Source organism: Mus musculus, chromosome 15, assembly GCF_000001635.26.
Source record: "Mus musculus strain C57BL/6J chromosome 15, GRCm38.p6 C57BL/6J".
Classification (NCBI taxonomy): Eukaryota; Metazoa; Chordata; class Mammalia; order Rodentia; family Muridae; genus Mus; species Mus musculus.
The window spans coordinates 7,328,567-7,352,390 of record NC_000081.6 but is presented as its reverse complement, the minus strand read 5'-3'; the positions used below and the strand labels follow the sequence as shown (position 1 = coordinate 7,352,390).

The following is a 23,824-nucleotide window of genomic DNA, read 5'->3' as shown; positions in this document are numbered from 1 at the left end:
ATATAAATATGCTTTTATTAGTTTTTAGAAAACAAAGTTGCGCAGAGTATTTGTTTACTTTTAAGATATCCTGTGGAGTCTGGGCTGGCTCCAATTTCTCTATGTAGCTGAAGCTGACCTTGAACTCCTGATCTTCCTGTATTTACCTTCCAAATGCTGGGATTCTGTGTATGCACTACCAAGCCTCATATATGGGGTATGGCAACCGAACTCAGGGCTTCATGCATGCTAGGCAAACACTCTTATTAACTGAGCTACATTTCCAGCCAATTTAAAAAAAAATCACTTCTTAGCCAAAATAATTTAATTTTTTTAAAAAATGATTTTTACTTGTAAGTGTGTGTGTGTGTGTGTGTGTCTGTGTGTGTGTGTGTGTGTGTGTGTGTGTGTATGTGTGTGTGTGTGTCTGTGTGTCTGGGTGTCTGTGTGTGTGTCTGTGTGTGTGTAGTTAGGTAGTGCATGTGAGTGTAGGTGCCCATGCAGGCCAGAAGTTTTAGATTTGGGGCTGGAATCACAGCTGGTTGAGAGTCACCTGACATTGAACTCAGAATTGAACTCAGGTCCTCCATAGTATCAATATGTGCTCTTAACTGCTGAGCTACCTCACCAGCCCCTGAATGTTTGTTATATAGCAAACAGTAAAAAACAAAATGAAATGAACAAACAAAAACCCTTCTTCCTCTTTCTTGAGTTAGCTAATTTAGCCCTCAGTTGCAAATCTTTAAAATGATGCTAGATGTCAGTTCAATGATGATGCACTTGTAACCGTTAAGGAAACAGTCACAGAAAGGAAATGGGATTGGCTTTAGGAATTGCAGCCTGTGAGTGGCAGAGGCAGGTCCTGAGTAGATGAGCAGGCATTGTGCCCTAGTCATGGGAGCTGCTCTGGGATATGGCATGGATTCTGCAACACAGAAAAGATGGATGCAGACAAGATGGCCTCCTTAGGTACCTACTTTCATCCAAGACCCATACTTCTACTACAGGATTTCTTTGCTTATCTGTTATTGCCTCCTTACAAAGCATCTCCAGCCATCTCTGTATGAACTGTGTGGATTAGAGAAACCAAAACCAATGGGAATTCAGAATATAGGGTATGTGGCAGGTCAGTTAGCAAGACTTGGCTGTGGCATGAAAAATCTAGCCAGTATTCTAAGAGTCTGTTCAACATGATGAGTCTGCTGTACATTTATTCAGTGCCTGTGATGTGCTGGGCACTGTAATGTATTAGATATTTGGTATCTCTAAATGAAAAGAGATACTTATGTCCTAGAGGAAAGGGAGAATTTAAAACAGCTGAAAGGAAATGTGTGTGAAGGGATTGTGTGTGTATCTACTATAGAACACAAGAAACACTGACTTGACTACCAAAAGGCAGTTGAAGGTACAGGGCAGGGACAGATATTCATAACAATGTTACAATGGTCAGGCTGGTCTCAGTGGGGTAAAAAGGGTAACGAGGTTACTAATGAAAAGAATGGGTAGCCAATAAGCTTCATGAGAGAGCGAAGCTGTCATACCACGGGAGCAGCAGGAAGCACTGGGAGTCATCTGACTGGGCTGAAGCTAGGCAGAGTGGGAGGAGATGAGAGAGATAAGAACCACAGTTGGAATCAAGGTCATGTGGGAAACAGAACAGAGTTTTGAGTGGAAGGATCACTTGTGAGACTTTTTTGGTTGTGCTAGAAAATGAATACAAAGCCTAAAAGTGCTTGACCACTGAGCCAAGCCCCAGACCTAAAGGTTTTCCTTTTCACCACACAACTCTGGCTATTTAGAAATATGAAGGCAGAAAGGGGAAAACCTGTCAGGAAGTAATTGCAGTGACACAGTAGAGGCCAAGATGTAAGTAAGGTAGAGTGCGATGTGGTCCAGAGGTGGTTAGAAGCACGTGGGCTGGGGCTGTATTTTGAAAGTAAAACCAGCAGGGTTTCCTCAGACATTGGCTGTTGGTGTGTAAGAGAAGAAAGAATCAAGGATGAAACCAAGATTTTTAGCCTGAGCAGCTCAACGGAGACTTCATGTTGATCCAGGTGAAGAAGGCTATGAGTTAAGTAGATCTTATGGTCAAGACATCACGAGTTCCATCTTAGAGCACGGCATTGGAGATGCTTCCATACAGGTGGGAGTTGAAATTATGAGCTTGTGAAAGACTCCGAAAGGAGCCCCTCGCTCAGGCCTCAGGACAGTAGCGGACACCCAAGAACTCATGATAGACCGAGCTTGTTGCAAACCACATGAGGCTTTATTCGGGGAAAGCCAGAGCTCTGGGGACGACTCATATCCCACGCAGGGGTAGAGGAGTCGACCTCGAGGGGAAAGAGGTCCCAGTTTTTATAGGCCCTTGGGGGGGAAAGGAGAAGGGAGGAGTAGGGGATTTCCAGATCTAAACAATGTCTAAACAAGAAATGGGTATGGGAGGGGTACAAGGAAAGAGTCTGGTGCAGGTGTAGCAACTCAGGATTGGCCCGGCTGTGGTTGCTGGGGAGATTTTCTGACTCTTTCTCAGCAACCAATATCACAAACACCTGGCAATGGGCTTCATCAGTGGGCACACACCTGGTCAGAACATTGGCAGACACACAGGTTTGAGGAGCGGCCAGAGCATTGTGCACCTCTATTTTTCTAAATCAGTGAAGCTAGTTCTACTAACAATGAAATCTATTTTGCCAATTTCAGGGCTTCTGTGACCTTTCACATTCTGTCAGGATCTTTCACTTGCAGGTAAGGGAAGAAACTGTGGGCAAAACAACGATCTGGAAAACTTTGTGATGGTCACTCATTGTCAGCTTCACAGGATCTAGAATCACCTGGGATAACAGTATCACTGAGAGATGATCTAGATTATGCTGTCCTATGGTCTATCTGAGGGGTTATCTTGATTGTATTAGTTGAATCGATAAGACCTAGCCCGTTGTAGGTGGTACCGTTCCCTGGGTTTGGATCCTGGACTGCACAAAAGAGGAAAACTGGAGCATACCTGCATTCGTTCTTTCCTCTTGGCTGTGGCTATGACTAATTGCTTCAAGTTCCTGCTACTGTGACTTCTCTGTACGAAGGACTATTGGCTGGAATTGTGAGCTAAAACAAAATCTTTCTGTGCTACATTGGTTTTTGTCAGGTTATTTTATCACAGCAACAGGAAAAGAAACTAGAAAAAGTCTTTTAGGTATGAACAAGCTGAAAGAAGAAGAGAATAAAGGTAGAAGAAGCCCTGGGAAGTCAGGGAGGGAGGAGGACCCAGCCACAGCTTCTCAGAGGGAGTGAGGTCACTTTAAGGGGAAACTGGGGGAGGATCCTGAAACCTAATGGAGGATGTAGGTCAGAGAGACAGGGGATCGGGTAAGGCAAAGTAAGACAAACACTACCCACTCGAGTAGCAAAGTAGAAGCCACTGGGGGCCTTTGCGGCAGGCATCTCAGTGGCTCATGAGGATAATGCCTAAGAGAGAAGGGGGCATGGAGGGATGAGAATGGCCAAAAATGAACAAGATAATCAGATGATGATTAAGGGAACTGTTTCTTGAAAGTAGGAGTGGGTTGGGCATTAGTGAACAGGACAAAAAGAGTCAGGGGGCTGTTTTCTTTAATGCCAGGAACACCAGTATGTTTAAATATTTCATATCCAGACCTACTAGCAAGGCCTCTTTCAATACTAGGGTTAGCAGAAGACTCAGGGAAAACTACAGCTTGGGAGATGGGGCTGAAAGTGGGGATGGCTGAGAGTGAGAGGGACCTGGGAGTGGAGAATTAAAGAAAGGTGTGTCAGAATTCACATCCATTAAATTACGTGGGCTTGGAGAGAGCTAGTGAGCAGCAGGGTCTGGGTGTACCGAGCGACTTATGCTAGGCAAACTTACTGCCCAGGACCTGGTATGTCCCTGACATTAACCTCCTTATCCCTTTGTCAGTGACAGAAGTCCAGCTTAATCTTGGGACAGAGGAGTTCACATGCAGCCCTCATAATCATAACTGAAGACCTAAAGTCCCCTTCCATGAGATGCAGTGCTGGGCTTGACACAGATTTGGCAAGCTTTGTTCAAATCTCAGCTCAGTCACTGTCTTTCCCTGATGCCTTGGAGCCTTTATCACGTGACAGGGCAAAGAGCAGTGTGTGTCTCATAGGTTGTTATAGGAGCTGCATGAAAGAACAAGTACTGACCTGAAGCCAGGCTTCAGGAAATGAGCCCCCTGGTTCTTGCTAAAGTAGAAATTAACTTTATTTCCATTCCTTTGATTAATTTTCCTTCAAGAGTTCAAAAGCACCATTTCACCTGGGCTCTTGAAGTCTATCTAGACCATCTTTAAGAGGCTTGTGTTTTGGGTTTCTGAGATTCAGAAAGAGTGCCTGGAAAGCAGGTCTTTCTCCTCTGTCCAAGTACTTGTAAAATGGACAGTATGTATTTTTCTAAAGCTTCCCATATGCCCAGCAAGGGTTGAGGCTTTATTCTCTTCAGCTCCCGGTAATCTACTGAACAGACCGAGTGTCTCAGTGGGGATTTTGTGAACAGTCTTCAGCTTCAGTGCCCCAGGCCGTCCTCAGGCCTGGATATAACCACTCATTTTGGATTCATGGAGTCCCAGGGTGTAGCAGGTGTCACCCAAAGTGTCTGCCTACACTGTAGGAGAACCCAGAAGGGTTGCCTTTACCATCTCATAGACTGGAAAGTGCTTACTAAGACCAGATGAACAGAGAGTACATACTTTGACCCTGCTATTTGCCCCACACCATTTTTTTTTATATTTCTTTTTTTAATTATATATTTTCTTTATTTACATTTCAACTGCTATCCTAAAAGTTCCCTATACCCTCCCCCACCCTGCTCCCCTACCCACCCACTTCCACTTCTTGGCCCTGGCGTTCCCCTGTACTGGGGCATATAAAGTTTGCAAGACCAATGGGCCTTTCTTCCCAGTGATGGCCGACTAGGCCATCTTCTGCTACATATGCAGCTAGAGACACGAGCTCTGGTGGTACTGGTTAGTTCATATTGTTGTTCCACCTATAGGGTTGCAGATCCCTTCAGCTCCTTGTGTACTTTCTCTAGCTCCTCCATTGGGGTCCCTGTGTTCCATCCAATAGATGACTGTGAGCATCCACTTCTGTATTTGCCAGGCACTGGCATAGCCTCACCAGAGACAGCTATATCAGGGTCCTTTCAGCAAAAATCTTGCTGGCATATGCAATAGTGTCTATGTTTGGTGGCTGATTATGGGATGGATCCCGGGGTGGGGTAGTCTCTGGATGGTCCATCCTTTCATCTTAGCTCCAAACTTTGTTTCTGTAACTCAAACAAAACAACTTTGAGAGTCCACCTCACACCAGTCAGAATGGCTAAGATAAAAAATTCAGGTGACAGCAGATGCTGGCAAGGATGTGGAGAAAGAGAAACACTCCTCCATTGCTGGTGGGATTGCAAGCTTGTACAAATCAGTCTGGCAGTTCCACAGAAAATTGGATACAATAGTACTACTGGAAGATCTAGCAATTCTTTTCCTGGGCATATACCCAGAAGGTATTCCAACTGGTAATAAGGATACATACTCCACTATGTTCATAGCAGCCTTATTTATAGTAGCCAGAAGCTGGAGAGAACCCAGATGTCCCTCAACAGAAGAATGGATACAGAAAATGTGGTACATTTACACAATGGAGTACTATTCAGCTATTAAAGACAATGGATTTATGAAATTCTTGAGCAAATGGATGGATCAGGAGGATATCATCCTGAGTGAGGTAACCCAATCCCAAAAGAAGTCATTAGATATGCACTCACTGATAAGTGGATATTAGCCTAGAAACTTAGAATACCCAAGATACAATTTGCAAAACACAAGAAAATCAAGAAGAATGAAGATCCACACCATTTTTAAATGACTTCCATGAAGAGAAAAACACTTTCCAATCTGTCTTCCCTTCTGCAGTTCACTGAGCAGTCTCTCAGTGAGAGATGAAATATCACCTGGAAGTAAAAACAAAAAATTCTTACCAGAAATACGAGCTTAGGGGAATTGTGGTCATTGGGATGCCAGTCATAGATGGTGCTTTACAACAGGGAGAGAAATTTGAGAAAGACATTTTGGGACAGGATGGATGGGGTCCACCTCTTAAAGACAGCTCCTGCTAACAAAGGTGTGTCTGTGTTGTCACAGGGAAGCACACTAGTTACTCTCACATCACCGTGACCATGATTCTTGACAGAAACAAGGGAAGAGGGGAAGATTTATTTTGGCTCATGGTTTTGAGGAGTTTCAGCCTATCATGGTGGAGAGAGCAGTATGGAGCAACTTAGTTCATGATGGCAGGAGTGTGACACTGGCTGTTCCCATCATGGCACTCAGGGGGAGAGACTGTGACAGGGCCCCAGGTCCAGGTATAAACTTCAAAGACTTGTCTTTAGTGAACTAGTTTTGCCAGTTAGACCCTACCTCCTGAAGTTTTACAGTCACAGAGTATTGCCACATGCCAGACAATGAGTGGTCAAAAACATGAGCCAACGGGAGATGCTGCAGAGTCAACGTAACTGGGGAAGCCATGCAAACGTGGGAATGGCCAGGCAACGAGGAGGGTGAAAGACGAGGTGTCCTAACTTTTCTTTACCTCTTCTTGAGAGTTGCTCAATGCATGAAGAATATTATCTTAGCGATTGGTTCCATTTGCACTTCCGTTTGTGTGTACTTGAAGCTCTACTTAAATGGATTTGTTTTCTCAAAAACAAGTAGGTTGGGTCCCAAGAGTAAATAGAGGCAAAGATCCCAAAGTTTTGGAGAACAACACCCTAAGCTGACAGTGAAGAGAGCTGAGAAGCAGCGAGTGGATGAGCTCGCTGAACCCTTCAATTCTCGCATGCTTGCATCCTCTGATGCTTCTGGAAGTGTTGGGGGGGGGGGTGAAAGGGAAGTGAGGTAGAGCCCGGGCGAACGTGTGACTGAGAAGTCAGAATCCTGCATCTCTCTCTCACTCATTTCCACCTAGCTGGGCAATTGCCTCACTTCTAAAAAGACTAGGAATGCAGAAGTTCTATGGTCAAAGGGTAGCTACCACAACTGAAGATATGGCTGCCTCAGTGAAAGATGTAAACTTATTCACTGTCAAGACCTTGAACCTTCCCTACTTAGCATCCAGAATTGGGGCAGACTATACTCTCCCTCAGGTTGGATAAGAGGTCGTTCGCTTGGACTTGGCCAGCCTGAGATGAAAGAGCCAATGTCGCAGACAGTGAAAACTCACAACCACGACAGACCAAGCTCTCCCACATGGATTGCAGGGAGTGTTAGATTTCTCAACATTTAAGTATGAAGATAAAATTAAGACTGCTCAGCCATCTAAAGAATGTTTTTAGTAACCAAATATAATCTCCTACCACCTAGACAAAGAACTCCAGGCCACCAGTGACTTCCAGCATAAAGAAATTAGTCTTTCCCAGAAAGACTTTTACTAGTCATCTAGTGCAGAGTGGTCATCCTTGAACCCACATATTCACCACCAAGAGAAACAGACTCCGCGGCTTGTATTAAAATATATTCGTGCATATACTACAACCCCCCCCACACACACATGTATGTAACAATAGTAATCAAAGAAAAAGAGGCTATAAACTAGAGAGTTCAGGGATGGTATAGTAGGCTCTAGGGAGGATACCTGGGGGAGGCAGAAAGGAGAAAACAGGTAGGAGAAGGTGATGTAATTCTATTTCAATTAAAACTATATTAAAATAGTTAATAAAAGAAAGATGCAGTCTGGAAGGAACAGAGATTATGAATGGGGGAAAAATATAAAAGAAAAGCATCCAAAAATGCATTTCTGATTCTAGAAAGGTGAGATTATGCCCCAGGGTATGAGGGCAGGGTAGTAGATAGGAGAAAAGAAATCTTTCTGGAAAAACCTGAAGTGTCTTTGAGCATCATGTTATTTCAAATAGCACAGGGGTATCAGTCAACCCACACATCCATACTCAACATTTGCTTGCCTGGTCACATCTATCTATCTAAGTGGGCTGAGTCAGGCCCCCATTCTTGACCATATGCCAGCTTAGCTCAGGCTGGTGCACTGGTTGGTGGTATACTAGCCTGGCCTCCTGGTTGACAGGAAAGATAAAGTCTTAAATGTCTCATATTCAAGAGCATTTTCCTAAATTGCAGCTCCTGCTATTATTGCTATGGTATAATTTATATTCCATGTAGCACAAGTTTTATTTATTCTTGTTGATGTATGCATTGTAATTGTGCTGCTGAGCAAGCTATTTATCACACTGGTGAGAAAAATGACCCTTGTAGCAGTTTACTATACTAGTGATCCCCAAAGAAGGAACCAGTCCTCTGGTATCCACACCCTTCCTGGACTCCTTCCTTGAGTTGGTGGTTGTGTGGAGAGGCCACATGAAGGAGAATTCAAGCCTGCTGATAGCAGGAGTGAGTCTCTCTGAAGTTCCAGCCAACAGCAGATCTGGCTCTCCATGCGTGTTAGTGAGCCCACCTTACAGGTGGATTACCAAGCCCAACTGGGCCAGTTCTGCAGATGATAGGTACTGGGAAGCCATGCTGTTTGATCATGTCCTGTCTCAATTAAAGAACCATGTGGACAAAGTAATAAGTAAGGTCATTTGAAGCCATGGCATTCTGGCTTGTGTGCTAGTGAGTAGCAGATAACTAAATGGCTCTTTTCTTTGGCTTGTCCACTAGACCTACAGCCTGATGTAGCCAGGGTCTGCTTTCTGCTGTATCCTTAATGCAGCCCCACCCCCACTATGGATGCTTGTAATTCATTCTGCTCCTTTTTGCAGGTAACTCTCTTAGTGAACTTTCTTCTTGTCCAGAGGAGGGAAAAATGTTTTAAACTGCTGAGAGATTCCAGGGACCATACACCTAAGAGTGGACAAATTCAGCAGTATGGACTTTATTTGAAAAAGACAGGCTCTCAGACTCTTGAGACTATGCTGTGGCACGCTTAGGGTGAAGTTCTTGCTGGACATCTTCTGCTCATGAGGACTGGGCGGTAGCATGAGCAGCAAAGCTTGCTGTTGTGGCCCAGAGTACTCGTTTTGAAACTGGGTGTTTCTGGCTAGGTGTAGCCTGTAACCTTAAGCTGGTTTCTCATACTCCTCAGACTTCCTCATCCAAAACCCCCAAGATATTCAATGTTTGTGTTATGATATTGCTCCAAAGATTAAAATTAAATTTTATTAAGGACTCAGAACATGAACTGAATTTTTTGGTAAATGGGTAGCTAGGAATTGGAAATGTGTAGTTCGGTAGTATGTCCCTTGCCTATTATGTGAGGTTCTGGATTTAACACTCAACATTGAAATAATAAAATAAAAGTAGCAATAAGGAAGAAGCTGATAATGGTGGTAGTCATGATGGTGATGGTGGTAATGATGGTGATTGTGGTAATGATGGTGATGGCCATGATGGTGATGAGGATGATGGTGGTAGTGATGATACTGATGGTGATGATCTCTAGGGAAATGAGTTTACTTCAGAGGGGTCTTAAATATTTCTTTCTTCAAGGTCTCCCTAATCCAAGGTGGGCAAAAAAAGAAGGATAATCCTATTTTATGTGGTGCAGCTCCTTGTCTATTTTTTCTTTCAGCGCAACCCATGGCATTTTTATGAGAGCTTTTTAGTTTATATTGTGAGGTAAAAGGAAGACCATTTCTCTTTAATACTTTACATAGTGACAGCAAAATATCTGAGACCTAAAGGGACTTCCAGGGGGTTGCACTTCTCATAAACTGTGATCAGATAAACAAGCTGGAATTTTCCAGTTGACGCTTCCCTTACAATAGCTCTAAGCTCTCATTAGTCACACTGAGTCTCAAGGCCAAGTTTTTATTGTTGCGGATGTCTTTAGATCTGAATCAATGGTTTCAGCCAATACCTACTAATTCTACTTCAGAAATGAGTTTGGCATTTGGTGGAATTCTGACATCAGGCTGTGCTTGCTTTCCATAAGCCCATTCTGGTTCAGTCTCCACTTGAGCCCATTCTCCTTTGCTCATGGTCAGGAGCGCCTCATCCCCTCCTCTGACAACCTCCCTATTGTGACCTTGGAACTTAAAGGCTTGGCGTTTCTCTTCTTTGAGCTTGAGTGAATATTAGTATCAAAACCAGTCCCATCTGGGAGTGTCCCTGTATACCAGCCGTGAACAACATCGTCCTTTTTGGGAGTGTTGGTTTAGCTCCCTTTTTAGAACCGATTTTCTATATTTCCGTGGACCCTCATCAAGAGTCTCTTCAGACTTGGTTTCTTTGGGTTTATCATCATCGCTTCACATGCTTCACTGGCTCAGACTCTATACTTACAGTTTCAGCATCCTTGAAATGGTAACTTTCAAAAAGATGGCTAAAGGCTGTAACTGAATGGTCCCTATTAGCAGTCTTAGCTAAACTTCTAATGTTTCCCAATCATTTATGCTCTGCAAGAACGAATCTCAACCACGATCCTGCAGAAACTTGATCAAGTCCTTCTTGGGCAGATGCATTCTGTAGAACCCCCTTGCCATCCTCTCTCCCTCCTCCTCTCCTCTCCCCCGTGCTGTCTTATGGCACCTATTTTCAAGTGTGCATTACTGCTAGCTCTCATAAAATCTCTTGAACTCGCTCCCAATATGTAACTTAAATGCTTATGTAGCTTATGGCTGGCATCTTCCATTTTCTTCCAGCCTCAGTCCTGGGTCACCACCACTCTGCTCCATGCTTCTGTTTAGATTTCACATGAGCAAGAGCATATGGTATTACTCTGTCTAGCTGACTAATTTCACTTACCACAACACCTCCCAGGTTCATCAGTGTTGTTTCCAATGGCAAGATTCCCTTTGCTTTTAAAGGCTGAGTAGTATTCTAGTGTGCCCGTGTTACATTTATCTTTATTCATCCATTGGTTGACAGATAGACTTTTCTAGAATTTGGGGATTATTTGGCCAGTAAAGGCAGCAAAAAATGGAAATGGCAAACATCTATAAAATGTCGAAAGTCTCTCAGTCCTTCAATGCTAAGATCTTTATCAAACCACAAGCTTGGAATAAAGTTGGCAATCTTAGAATGTCTAGGGCTAAGGAAGGAATGCACAAAAGGCAAAGAAACAAAATAACAAAAATATTACCAATGATTATATACTTTCTTAAGAAGGGGGCACATATTTACCAAGGAAGCCTTATCCAGTGGTTGAAAGTAGGGGTAGAGGTAGGGATAGGGGTTCAGGTAGGGGTAGGAGGAGAAATAGGGTAGGAGGTTAGGCTTCAAAGCTAGATGCCCGAGCTCATCACAGCTCCATTTCTGCTAGCCCTGTTGCCATGGTTACTTAAAATTTCAAAGTCTCAGTTTCTTTCATGTGTAAGATAATAACAATGGGATCATAGGGTCGTTGTATGGAATAAACGCAATGACGCTGGCTTTAGAATCCATCTGTCTTGGTTCACCAGCTGAGTGATTTCAAAAAAGTCTCTCAATTGCTGTGTCTTGGTCTTCTGTGAAACAGGAACGTTAACACTGAGTGAGAGGTTAAATATATGGACTCCTTGAGGATTCTCTGGCATTTAGTATGTGTTGGATCTGATGCTCTGTCTTTAGTGACAGATAGCAATGGCATTAAAAATGTGCCATGTGATGCATGCCCTCAACACTCAGTTATTATCAGCTGGTAGGATGCTTATTTATCTTCTAAAAAATAATACATGCTTCCACAATGAAAATTAACATATATGAAAAAGTAGGAAGAAAATGTTGTCACTTTGGGGAACTTCTTAATAAAAATTTTGTTGATTATTTTCTCAGAAAAATTATTCTGTTTTGTATAAACATGTATTGCATGTACACTTCTGTATTATAAAAATATATAGTCCTGTATTCCATATACACATAGATATTGTATATATACTTGTGTTTTATATACATATTATATATATATATATATATATATATATATATATATATATACACACACACATAGTGTGTTGTTTGTACAGCTGTATGGTTTATGTATAGCTGTGTGTTGTATGCACACTTATGTTGCATGTACAGCCATGTATTGCTTCCAGTCTTATGTTGTACATACACTCATGTGACATATGTATAGTCATGTGTTGTTTGTATATTGTGTATTGTATGTACACTCATGTGCCATTTGTATAGTCATGTATTATATGTGTACTCATGTGGCATTTTTATAATCATGTGTTATATGTACACACATGTAGCATATATATTGTCATGTGTTGTACATATACTCATAAGATATATAATGTGTACCTCATGTGACATATATAAAGCCATGTGTTATATGTGCACTCATGTGGCATATATATTTTATGTGTATAGTTCATATCTACAACCATGTGTTGTGTGGACATTCACTTCATAGACTTCTTTGATCATATACACCAGAAAAAATCATTTCCATTTCTTATTACCAACTCAAATGAGCATCATTTAAGTGACAAGCCATTATGCACACATATGTGATCATGATTCACTTCCATATTCTTGACTAGCTTCTTGCTGTTTGAATTTTTCTTTATTATGACCGTGTTAAGATGAGCATACTTGTACATAAAACTTATCCCCACATAAGCTTGTTTCTTCAGTGCAGAGTGTGAGGGTTGCAAGTATCTGGACATATTCCCATATTATCTTACAGCATCTATCTACTTTTTACGAGTAATAGCAAGCTGAGCGTGATGGTGCTTTCCTGGAACCTCATCTCAGCATTTGGAATATAAGGAAAGAGACAGCGAGTTTGAGGTCAGCCTAGGCTACATACTGAGACCTGATGGCAGAAAACAAATTCTGGGATGTTGCTCAGGGAAGAAAGCTTGCCTCATCAGTAGACGACTATGAGTTCCATATCCCACATCACAAACACAAAAGTAACCATACCAAGTTGAATTGAAGTGTATACAAATGCCCCAGTGGAACTTACCATTAGTAAACACTTGTCTCAGCCAGCAAGATGGCACACGATTTGATCCCAGCCTCCAGGAGGCAGACACAGGCACAATGAGAGACTCTGTGAGTTCAAGGCTAGCCTGGCCTGCATAAGGAGTTTCATGTCAGGTAAGGCTACATGGTGAGATCTTTGTCTTAAAGGCAAAACAAACCAAATCCCAAGGAGTTGCACTTCATTTGTTAAATGTGTGTGCGTGTGCAAGCATGAGCATGTGCCCGTCAGAGGACAACTTTGTGTAGTTCATTCCTCTTCCCACCTTGTGGGCACTGAGAATTGTACTCAGGTCATCAGTTGGTGGCCTTTACCTGTTGAGCCCACTGGCCAGTGTCTTGTTTCAGTCACAGGAAGCAGTAGCCCCCAGGGATTCAGGAAGGGCTGTACTTCATTAACTACTCATGTGTTCTAAATATTTTTTGACTGTGTGTGTTTAAGTTCTGTTGTTTCTGGTAATTTGTCTATTTAAGTCCTTTGCCCATTTTCCATCTGTGGATCGTAAAATACTTCTGTTGTGTTTTGTATGTGCTCCTTTGTATGTTAAATGATATTATTTTTCTACTGGTTTGTAAATACTTGTCCTTAGGTAGTATTTTAGCTTTAGTTTTCTTTTCACACACAAACTATTTTAAGACCTGTGTGACCGTCTCTTTTGTGGATGGTTTCCTATGAGCAAGGACTTAGATGTAAAAACGCTGGAGTGGCTGCGGGTGAATATGAAGAAGGTCCCTGCTTTACTGTTTATTTCTCAAATTTTTTAATCCATCTGGAGTTAAAGTTATGTCAGTATATAGTATGAATTAAGGCTGGAGATTGATTTTTTTCTTCTAATTTGCTAACCAACTGTCCTAATGCCATCCGTGGAATAATTCTTCCATTCCCCATTGATCCAAGATGCTTTTCTTATCATAAATTACGTTTTTATATGTTCTAGGGCCATCCGTCCTGTTCTATCGATCTCCCTGTTCATTCCTTATGCCAATTCCATGGGGTTTTAATTATAGTTGAAGGGTCTTTTAAGCCCTCTATTTCAAGAACGCCCAGCAGAGCTAGCACATTTGTGTGAACATAAAGTTAAGGTCAATGGATACTTAGAAAGGCCCAAGGATTTTGTTCTTGCTTATGTCTGAGCCTGAGAAGGCCACAGAGTGATTGCTGTTTATTGTAAAGAGATACTTAGAGGTGTGGATGTCCTCCCACCTCTGCATGTGCTCCCAAACACTGCATCACCTGGACAGTGCCAACATGGATCTCACTACTACTTACTTCTCTGTCCCAGATTCTCCAGTGTTTTGCGATCTTCAAACATTGGTAGACTATTACTGTTAATATATAATGGGGACCAACCAAAGTGAGGTGAATCATGTGACTAGCATTGATCAATGAGAGATAAGCTATAGTAACTTTTGTCGATCCTTGGAAGCAGCTTGGATAGTGAGTCCGTAGTTCGCTTTCTTCCAAATGTTAGTCCAGACTCCATGATGGGGATCAGACCATGTGGGATAAGAGCTGTAACCAACCATCAGGGATTTGCAAAATACTACAAACCTTTCTTGTTGTAAGTCTCGGTACTCATTTATTATAGCAGCACCAGTTAGCCCATCCAGACTGGTAACAGAGAATGAGTCAAAATACTTAGTAGTAGTTGATACATCATGAATTCTATCAGATGCTTAAATTAAATTAGGAAATTAAAGTAGATACGGGCTAGGACACCAGTGGGGTGCACATAGAATGATTTAACTTTGTGGTCTACTCAAGTGCTTCTCTTTATAGTACCAGGGCAGATCTCACATCTTATTGACTGGGTACTGGTTTTCTAACTCAGGAGTTATCATCATTGTGAGTCCAAGCTTTATGGTTTCCCCCCATCTCTAACACCATGACATGATTTGCTTGTTTCAGAAAATAGAAAGATCCCCATATCTCATCACTTCAGTTTGCTGATTTTTTTTCATAGAGAAGTTAAGTCCGAGTGGACACCTCAAGCAAACTTTTGCCCATCACAAACAATAACATTATTTATCCCATAGATGTATATTATTATTATGTTTATTCACTTTGTCTTTAAAAAGTTACTGTGTGATATAGTTCTATTACACTTTCTTCGCTAACTATAACAAAGAGGGTTGTTTTTGTTTTTGTTTTTGCCCTTGGTGGAAAAACGTGACACAGATGACATGAACCTGGCTGTGTTAAAAAATGGTGCCCTCTTCAACTAGAGAGAAGACAATGGAGCCTGTGGTTGGGAAGTTGGTTTCTGAGTACAACTAGCCTCAACTTCTATCTGCCACCTGTATGTGGGGCATGGGGAGTGCCAACCAGACAGCAAGCTGCTGTATCTCCACCACCCTCACTTCCCCTGTATATAAAGTAGGGTCTCTGTGAAGACTGACTGAGAAAGCACATGCGAATTACTTAAGCACGGAATCTGGTCCTCCAAGTGAATGCTGGCTTTTCCTACTGGGACCCTGTAGCATTTCCTGTTCTCTGGGTGAGTAACTGCATTCAGCTTGATCTCCGATTTCAGGCTCAGGACAGCATCAAGCTTTCTGTAGGATGTCTGACTACTTTGTACCTCCTTCCTGTCAGAGGTCATGTGATTCATTTTTCCCTGCATCTATCTAGTCTCCATCCTTTGTCAGACATACCATCGAACAAATCAAAATGAAAACAAGCAAACCAGAAACAAACTCCCCTACTACTGCACTCCCCACCCCCCAGGAAGAAGGCCCAGTACCTCACTTTCTGGAGCAGGAGAAAAAGTTGCAGATCCAGGGGGATGAGGCCTGTAACTCCTACACCTGAGCCTGTGGGGGACCGTTGTCATCCAAAGCAACAGATCGCTCATTGTCTTCATTACTTGAGGCCAGTCATGATTTCCTGGTTCCTTATGTTCTTCACACCTCAAGTAGGACAGTGGTTGTCTTAGAGCCACTAACAGATTGGTGAGTGAACGGATCTAAACCTCTGAAAACTAGACTTGGCAAGTTCATAGCGGAGTGCTCAACACACTACTGTGTGTCAGGTCTCGAAGCCTGTGAAGCTCTTAGTTGTTGGGCTGCCTGGGGTGGAGTGGGCTACAGGAGGCATGGAGGAGGCCTCGTACAGCACAGAATCTCTCTGGCCTAGGAGTCAGTGTTTTCTAAGAAGATGGATCTAATTTCTAGTCTCCCAAAAGTGTCTTACGGCTTGAGTACACTCTCAGTAAAATGTCAAGGCGGTTGCCGGGAGATCACATTTGACAAGTTCACATGCCAGACTTGTGAACTTGCCAGGAGTTTTAAAAGTCCCCAGCTTCGGGAGAAAAGAGAGGTGATTGCTTTCCTTCCCATTTTCAAATGACTGTTATCCTCTGAAAGACAATGAGTTCTAAGCAATCATTAGATAGAGGTAGAGGTAGAGGTAGAGGTAGAGGTAGGTGTAGGTGTAGGTGTAGGTGTAGGTATAGGTATAGGTATAGATATATATGAAAAACCACACTATGTTTACTAATGCTCGAGCTCCAGGTTCTTTGAAGTCAGTGACTTTCTGGAAAAAGCTACAAGTGGGGGCTGAGCAAGATGTTCCTTGCTGTTTTAGGTAAAACTCAGAGGTTGGATTTGGGGCTGAGTATGACGGTGCACACCTTCAATACCAGCCCTCAGCATTGGCAGGTGGATCTCTCTGAGCTTGGGGCCAGCCTTGTCTATATAGTGCTTTCCAGGTCAGCCAAGGCTAGCTACATAGTGAGACTCTGTCTCAAAACACCACCAAAACAAAACAAAAAAGATTCCAAAACAAAAAACTTGGATTTCTGTCTGAGCAAGGAGATAGATGCTCTCTAAGTTAGGTGTGGGCTGCCCCGCCTTCCTCCAGTGCTGCATAGGTTGCCAGGAGCCAGTGTTGGCTGTAGAAGAAAAGGGTGTGTGTGTGAAGGGGGATTGATTCTAAATAGAAAAAGTAAGGGATGTTTCTTGGGCCAAAGAATTGGTGTAGCGTTCTGCTGCTGTAAGTGGCACTTGGAGAAAGGATCAGTCTTGTGTTCTTATGAATTTTTTTAAAACTAATCTTTTGAAATCATGTATATAGTGTGTCTTCACCAGCTCCAGCTCCTGCCAGGACTACCCATCATATCTTCATGACCTCCTTCTTTAGCTTTTATTTAATTTTCGAGCACACTGAGTCTAATTACTTCTGTCCACCTGTGTGTGCCCGTGGAGTCATTCACTGGGTCATGAGAAACCCACCAGAAGGCATATGCCCAAGGAAATGTAATTCCCCGCACCCCTGGCTATCAATGACTCATAGCTCCTCCCCTGGGGGCGGTGCCTCAGGTGTCCCATCTATCCTTCGTGCTGATGGCTTTGTGGTGTTCATTTCCCTGGCTTGGACAGTCTGTTCCAGGTAGCCAGGCTTGTGTGGTGAGAAGGCTTCTGCCTGGGCAACCGGGGTTCCCTGCTGGGGTTGTGAGGGAGGGCAGAGAAAAATGGCATTTTTTTTCTCTTTGCTCATTTTAATTTTGAGCAATTTCTGATTTCTCCACGTGTGTGTTTCAGATAAATTTCAGACTTGTACAGTAGTGTTTCCGTGGAGCCTTCATTCAGCATCTTCTGATGTAAATGTCTTACGTTACCATGGTGATCAGTTATCTAAGAAATTAATGTTGATACGGTACTATTAACTACAGTAAGTTATTATTCAGATTTTACTCACTTTTCCCAGTACCTTTTTTTCCACTCAGGATCCAATCCTGGATCCCGCTGTGCCTTTTGATGTCATAGCTCTTTAGTGCTATCTATCCAGTCAGTGGCAGATGCTAGGTAAGCTTTTGTGTTGCAGAACATTGATGCTTTTTAAATGGGTTATTCTTTTCACGGTGACACTTAATTTAGGTTTGTCAGAAATGGCATACTCTCATCTCCTTTCATCTCACCATATCTGACACAAAGCTCAGCCTGGCTCAGCCCTGATGATGGCTTTAGTTCTATTGTAGAATGAGCCCTTGACTTCCCCAAGTTTATATGTTGACAGAGAATCCTCAAGTGATAACATTCGAAGGCAGGCCACTTGGAAGGCCATCGGGCCATGAGGGTAGAAGGCTTACAGCTGGCGTTAGTGTTCCTAGTGGGGATGGAAAATAAGCAATCTCCTTTCTGCCACGTAAGAAGAGGTGGGGCCTGAATCAAAACACAACCTTCCCAGACACCACGCATAACCATGAGAAACACGTTTCTGTTGTTTCTAACTTACCTACTTTATGATATTTTGTTATGATTGCTTTCGTGAACTATGACAATCTCCCATTTGTAGAGGGAAAGCTATCAGAAATTTTCATGGAAATGAAAAATCATGATGACATCAGTGTGTACACATTTCTGGTGAGATATGTTGGGGCTATGCAAACAAACTGTTTCTCTTGGCTCCTTCAGAAAGCCTTCACCTTAGACTGGCCTGCAGTAGTGACTTCTGGCATTCTAGTGGCCTTATTCTGCCTGCAGAGACCCTGCCTGTGGGCACAATAGCCTCAAAGACGCTTCGTCTAGTAGCAAGCCAGAGAAGGCAGCTTTTATGAGATGTAGGCCACTTCTCTGAGGTCATCAGAGGATGAAGGCTGTTCATAGGTCATGGACATAATCCTTTGTCTTTCCGAGGGATTCTTCCATGCCTGTAGCTTTGGGGACATAGGATGGTACGTGTCACTTTGGGTTTTCCCTGTGCTTCTCAATGCCTTCTTAGGAAAGGTCAGGCCTTGTTAAGAGTTCAAGTCCCAGAACTGAAATGGTAGAAAGGAAGAACCAACCCTTACAAGCTGCACACAAAAGAGAGAAGGAGGAAGGCAGAGAAAGAGAGAGGGAGGGAGAGGAGGAGAGGGAGAAGGAAGGAGAGGGGAGCAGGGAGCAGGTGAGGAACAGGGAGAGGGACATGAGGAGACAGGTTACTAATACAGCTGAATGCTTTGTACTGAGAAGGATCTGAACCATAGTCCAGACTCAGTAAGTTGCTAGCATAGAGCAAAAGGCCTTTAGGCTCAAGTGTGATAGCATTTCCTGGGGTAGCGAGAGACTCCATGTTTGTCTGCAGTGGGGTATGATACCATAGCAGCTAGAAGAGCAGATTCATGTTCATGGTTAGCTCAGGGATGCGAGTGCATATGGGAAGAAGGCCAGTTAAGGTCCCAGACACAGTTGCAAAGAGAACATGAGTTTACTCTGTTGCTTACTTAGCCTACGGTGTCTATTTTGTGCCAGCTGTTATAAGCATGTGGCATTAAGGGACATCAGAGAGGTCACAAATGTTGCTGACCTTGTGGGGCTTACATCCTATGAGTATTAGGAGTGGCAGAGAGATCCCATCTGGAACAGAAAAGAGAGGAGCACTTGACAGTGTGCCATGATGTCCTGGCTATGTGTTACATAGGAGGAGGGAGAGCTGTAATATGCTGTGATGTCCTGGCTATGTGGTACATGGGAGGAGGGAGAGCTATAACAGGAAAAGATGCTGGCTCTAGCCTTCTATCCTGGAGTATTGGGCACTTGGTGTGAGACACTGAGGAAAAAATATCTAAGAAATTTAAGTACATTTGGAATTTTGTGTTGGGATGCATTCCTAATTATTCTGGGGATGTGCTTGGCCCCCTGGCCATAGGTTGAACTTGCCTGCCAGTAAAGCTTCTCTACTCCATTCTTGCCAGATGCCATTGGTAAATAGGTTTAGGACTTCAGGGAAGGACAGGAGTGGGACTTACAGGCATTTATGATGCCTGTGGAATGTGTGTGTGCTTCTGTGTACATATGTGCTTGTGTGCCCGTGTGCGTGTGTGTGTGTGTGTGTGTGTGTGTGTGTGTGTGTGTGTGTACCCATGTGTATGGTGATACTAGTTGTGGTGGAGTTGTGCAACCTTCTTGCTTGCTTTCTTAGACAAGTGAGAAGCTCGACCCCAATTCCCATTTGCAGGGACGTACCCACGCACACTACCCCATGGATGCCTCACTCCGTATCCCAACCCTGCCAACTGATACTCCAGAAGGGTGGCCTGCATTCTGTAGACTGTAAGAGTGGACTTCAAAAGCAGGGGTGGGGCTGACTGTGACAGGAATGGACTGCCCCACAAAGAGACCCACAGGGTTCTGGAAGACGAGACCTCTTTCAATCCGGTGTCTGGGCATTTCCTAAATCCTGACTTGAGTCAAACAACCATTCCTCTGTGCTTTCAAGCCAAGCTCTTGCTGCTGCCTTGCAGGTATTGATTGACTTGGAAGCATCTTCAGCGGGGGAGATTCAGTCGCATCCTTACAATGCTACTTTAGTAACAATAATAGAGCATGCTACAAAAGGCACAAATGCAGGGTTCCTTTCCTTATTCAGAGCTTGCTGACTATTTTTAGTTAGTCGGGCACTTTTCACCGCACCAGTGACTATAACGTGGTTCACTCCGATGAAAATCAAATCACTGGAGAGCCAGCCATGTATTTCCACCACAGACCATATTTTGGTTTGCATTTTGAAGTGTTTTTATGAATTGGTTTGCAAAACTAATTGAATCAGAGGTGGATTTTGCTCAGTAAGTCGAAGTGCTTTATGAAATAAAATTACCATAAGAAATTGATCTAATTATTTGGCAATTTCTAATGCAAAAAAAAAATCTAATACAGTTTTTTTTTTTTTCAAAAACAAATCTCCCAGAGAAGGAATCTCAGAATCTCCCCGAGGCAAAGGAAAAGCTTTTATTTAGTTATCTCTTTGGAGATGCAGTGCTTAGCTTATAAGAACAAGCTTCAGGCTATGTTTTATTGGTAGCTCTAGTTTATACTCATTTTAAAAGACAAGGTTCCTCCACACTACTTTTCTATAGGTAGCATAATTTCATCATTTATACTCATCATCGTTGAGATAGAAATATTATTTCTGATTAATCCCTTGAATCTTGGTTTCCCACAGGTGAGAGACTCATTGTTGGAAGGGTTTCTAACTCTGAGGAACCGCTGATATGTTTCCTTACCATAATAGATAAGATCTCCGCCTAATTCAGATCAAATGCTTTCTGCTTCATGGAGAGTTCTTGGAGAGACTCAATTGGCTTTTGTGTGCCTTATAGAAAGTCTGAACTCTGCTATGGTGCCTCGGGGATTGAAGGGGCAGGAAGAGCTTCTGTTGTGGCTGTCAGAGCTTTGGGGAGGGAATTACTGTGATCTGCTCATTGCTGTTAAGACCCTATCCAGATGCCTCTTGTCTCTGAAGTTGATACAGGCATATGCATTTAGCTGATGGTCCCCCAGGCTTTCCTCTTCGGCGTTTATCTCTATCCCAGGGGTGACATCGTGGGATTGCCTTACCCTTTGACTTGAGCTTGTCCTTCCATATCCCGGGAGTCACAGAATCTCTATGTAAGCAATATTTTCATGCTGCAAGTACTACTTCCGAGAACACTGGCTTGGTGATCTATCCTGCCCTCCATGACACTTCAGACACTCAGAGATGCACTCAGATGAAGACATTGCTTGAGGAGTCTATAGTTCTTTCTTGTAGCAGCCATTTGTGTATCCTTTATACAAGATCTAGACTCCCAGTCCTCCGACCCAAACCACACTGCATTCAACTGTTTCTCAGAAGGGAGAAAAAGCTGTCCTCACTAACACAGTCCATAGAGGGGAAAGGACTGTAGGATAGAGATGGCTGGTCATTGCCAGCCCTGGCTAGTTAGCTGTGTTGCTCCTGGGCATATGGTTGAGGGGAGTTCTAAGAGTTCCATAAAAGAAGACTGACAGGGATACTGTGATGGTGCTCTGGAAGTTACGGTGGGTGGTCATGGTGATTCCCAGGAACATATGTGGTACTGTGGTTGAAAAAGAAAAGCGATGATAAAACTAGAGACCCACCTGGCATCCATGCTTATTTTATTGGGGCACAGAGGACTGATCCTGTTGCACAAGGGGCTGGGCTGAGGAGGATGTTGAGCCACGGAATATACTTGGAAGGAATGGGCAGGGAGGAAGCTGTTGAGGGAATTGAAGTGGGGAGGAAACAACAGAATCACAAATCATCCAGACTCACACAGCCTGGGTGGGGATGGGGATGGAAGCCCATCTAGACCTTATTCCTCTCTATACCTCCTTCTGTCTCTTTGGTAAGATCATAGATCCCTAGACAAAACAACCCTGTTTCTTCATGTAAGAAAGAAAGAAAGAAAGAGAAGAGAGAAGAGAGAAGAGAGAAGAGAGAAGAGAGAAGAGAGAAGAGAGAAGAGAGAAGAGGAAAAGAAAGGAAAAGAAAGGAAAGGACAAGAAAAGAAAAGAAAAGAAAAGAAAAGAAAAGAAAAGAAAAGAAAAGAAACAATGCCCTATTCAGCCCAGAAATGATCAATTAACTTCCAGTGAACATGGTAGACTGCATAGAGATCATTGCTACAGGTCTCTTTGATGTCAGAGCAAATGCTTGCAGGAAAGACCAGTAGCCAGAAGGATGAGGGAAGTTGACTATAGCAACAAAGAAACTCTGGAACCAGAAAGCACATGAGCAAGAAAGTGACATTGAATTTGGAAACCAAGGAAATAAGATTTCTAGCCAGAAATGAAGGTCAAATAGGAGCTGATTAATGTTTTGACTACTTTAAATTTTGTGAATATTTGGAACCTCTCTTTACCACCCTGTCTAGCCCTTTTTCTTAGAGATATCTTTCCTCTCCTCTCTCCTCCCTCTCTCTCTCTCTCTCTCTCTCTCTCTCTCTCTCTCTCTCTCTCTCTCTCTCTCCCTCAAAAAAAAGATGCTTACTTCATATGGTACTGGTTCATTGCCTGGGTAACCAACAAGTTATCTGTCCCTTAACTGATGGATAGTTTGGTTGTTTCCAATAACGATAGATTAAAGAAACAGTCATATGAAATGAGACAACAGACCTACACGAGGAGAAGAGCCAGTACCATAAAATAGTCACTAACTCTGGAAAGGAGGAAGGGGACAGACATGGGACATAGTGGTTTATCTGTATTTGTTTAGTTTTACTTTTTAGAGGAAATCTAAAACTGAAAACTATATTTAGTAATAAATTCAGTTTTATATGTGTATCAGTGAGAAAGAGAAAAAATTATTTTTATTTGATGTGTGTGTGTGAGTGTGTGTATGTGTGTGTGTGAGTGTGTTTATGTGTGTGTGTGTGTGTGTGTGTGTGTGTGTGTGCGCGCGCGTGCGCGCGTGCACCATATGCATGCAGGTAGCCAGAGAAGCCAGAAGAGGGCGTCAGATTCCTTGTAACTATGGGTGTGAGTGTCAGGAGCTGAACACTGGTCTTTTCCACAAGAGCATCAAATGCTCTTCAATACTGAGCTACCCTTCCAGCCTCAGAAAAAAAAATGTTACAGTTAGACATGTGGACAGGTTGTTGTCCACTGACCCACCAATCTCAGTTCAGGATTTTCACAGGAATGTGAAGACACAGCACTGCACATGACACTTGCTGTTCAACCCCTGGACATAGTGATACTTAACAAACATGTCCTCTATGTCTTCACCTCTTGTGAAACCTTGTAGTGACAGCCCTCTTTTGAGATTAGGAGCCCAAGAAGAAAGATATATTCTTGAGACTTTATTCCTGATTAGAATGGCCTTAGCTAATCTAGAACAGTGTAGGAAAGATCATGCAAACTTCTAGTTTAGTTGCAGCCTGTCACTGCCTAGCAAGGAGGGGGGTTGTCCTTTGCAGCCACTCCCTGATAAAGGTTCTGTCACAGTCAGTGAGTACTTCCATGTGACAGTTTTATACCCCTAACTTAAGCCTCCTTCCTGGTCGCCTTGAGTTGGTTGTGATGGTTGACGTGAGACATGGATACATGATGATATAGGTCCTATTACCTTTTGTTGTTGAGAGCTGATCTGCTTTTTTAACTGTGAACTATATCTAGCCTCATCA

General features: G+C 43.0%; 1 protein-coding gene and 1 pseudogene across 5 annotated transcripts in view; one reads left to right on the top strand and one right to left on the bottom strand.

The window, feature by feature from the left end:
- Egflam (EGF-like, fibronectin type III and laminin G domains) overlaps nucleotides 1-23,824 on the top strand; it is a 192,625-nt gene that overhangs the window by 46,354 nt on the left and 122,447 nt on the right. The window lies entirely within an intron of this gene.
- Nucleotides 9,692-10,477, bottom strand: Gm16030 (predicted gene 16030; annotated as a pseudogene).